Source organism: Rhinopithecus roxellana, chromosome 4, assembly GCF_007565055.1.
Source record: "Rhinopithecus roxellana isolate Shanxi Qingling chromosome 4, ASM756505v1, whole genome shotgun sequence".
In the NCBI taxonomy this organism is placed as follows: Eukaryota; Metazoa; Chordata; class Mammalia; order Primates; family Cercopithecidae; genus Rhinopithecus; species Rhinopithecus roxellana.
The window spans coordinates 141460158-141462431 of record NC_044552.1 but is presented as its reverse complement, the minus strand read 5'-3'; the positions used below and the strand labels follow the sequence as shown (position 1 = coordinate 141462431).

At 33.8% G+C, this 2274-nt stretch overlaps 1 pseudogene; it reads left to right on the top strand.

The window, feature by feature from the left end:
* Window positions 1-1887: 1887 nt before the first annotated feature.
* Window positions 1888-2055, top strand: LOC115897245 (annotated as a pseudogene).
* The last annotated feature ends 219 nt before the right edge of the window (window positions 2056-2274 follow it).

The window sequence follows — 2274 nt, the reverse complement described above, 5'->3', positions numbered from 1 at the left end:
ACACACAAATGGAACATAATTAAACTAAAAACTTCTGCACAGCAAAAGATATAATCAACAGAGGCAACAGACAACATGCAAAACAGGAGAAAAGATTTGTAAACTCTGCATCCAACAAGAAACTAATACACAGAATTTACAAAGCTCTCAAACAACTACAAAAACCACCACTTAAAAACACCAATTAATCCCATTAAAAAAGTGGGCAAACGACATGAATAGACATTTTTCAAAAGAAGACATACAAATGATCAGAAAGTGAAAAAATTCTCAGCATCACTAATTATCAGAGAAATGCAAACCAGAACCACAATGTGATATCATCTTAGCCCAGTGAGAATGGCTATTACTATTTTAACTCTTATTTTAGGCTTGGCGATACATGTGAAGCTTTATTGCATAGGTAAACTCATGTCATGGTGGTTTGTTATACAGATTATTTTATCACCTGGGTATTAAACCCAGTACTCAATAGTTATATTTTCTGCTCCTCTCCCTTCTCCCACCCTCTACCCTCAAGTAAACCCCAGTATCTGTTGTTTCCTTCTTTGTGTTCATGAGTTATTTTCTAGCTCCCACTTATAAGTGAGAACATGTGGTATTTGGTTTTCTGATCCTGACTTAGTTTGCTAAGGATAATAGCCTCTAGCTCCCTCCATGTTCCCACACAAAAAAATTATCTTTCTTTTTTATGGCTGCATAGTATTCCATGGTGTGTATGTACTACATTTTCTTTATCCAATCTGCCATTGATGGGCATTTAGGTTGATTCTATGTATTTGCTATTGTGAATAGTGCTGCAGTGAACATTCACATGCATGTGTCTTTGTGGCAGACTTGTTTATATTCCTCTGGATATACACCCAGTAATGGAATTGCTGAGTCAAATGACAGTTCTGCTTTTAGCTCTTTTAAGAATCATCACACTGCTTTCCACAGTGGCTGAACTAATTTACACTCCCACCAACAGTGTATAAGAATTTTCTTTTCTCTGAAACCTTGCCAGCATCTGTTATTTTTTACTTTTTAATAATAGCCATTCTGACTGATGTAAGATGGTATCTCATTGTGGCTTTGATTTGCATCAGAATGGCTATTATTAGAAAGATAGAAAATAACAGACATTGACAGGGATGCAGAGAAAAGCAAATTCTTGTACACTGTTGGTAGGAGTGTAGATTACTACACGCTTTATGGAAATATGTAGATTAGTATAATCTCTATGGAAAACAGTATGGATATTTTGGAAGAATTAAAAATAGAATTACCATTCAATTCCAGAAACTCACTACTGAATATCTACCCAAAGGAAAAGAAATCCATTTATCAATAAGATACCTGCACCTGTATGTTTATCACAGCACTATTCACAGTAGCAAAGATATGTAATCAACCTAAATGTCCATCAACAAATGGATAAAGAAAATGTGGTGTATATACACATAATGAAATACTATTTGGTCATTTAAAAAAAAGAAGGAAATCATGTCATTTGCAGCAACATGGATGGACTTGTAGGTCATTATCTTAAGTAAAACAAGCCAGACACAATATCACATGTTCTCACTCATAAATGGCTGCTAAAAAATGTGTACACATGGATGTAAAGGGTGGAATGATAGAAAATGGAGACTCAGAAGGGTGAGGTGGGAGTGAGGTAGAGGATGAGAAATTACTTAATGGATACAATGTATATTATTCAGATAATGGATACCCCAAAAGCCCTGACCTGACCATTATGTAATCTATGTATGCAAAGAAATTGCACTTGTACCTTATAAATTTAATAAATTTTTTGAAAGCACATAAAAAATTAAATACATATTAAATTAAATAATAAATAGACAAACACATTTAGATCAAAACACTAAAGTTTATCATTATGAATAAGCTTCCTGACCTGTTAGCTAAGATCAAGTGTAGTATCTGTTCTTATCAGTTTAAATACCATATAAGATTATATATAATGGTGTCAACTAGTTGGTGATAATTCCTTATAGTTACATAGTGCCTTATCACTAATATAAGTATTTCACAAATACTCAAATACTGTTTGATACATTCAATGAAGTACATAATGCTCACAGATGAGAAAATGGAGGACTTGAAAAATTAACCCTATCATCCCAGGACACACAGTTAACAAATTACAAGCCAGGAGTCTCATTAAGTAAAGTGACTGTGCATCCTGGTTTGCCTTGAAGATTTTCCGTTTTTGCCGATTACTGCAAAATAATTGTTGACAAACTCACTTTTCCATTCAAAAGTGTCCAG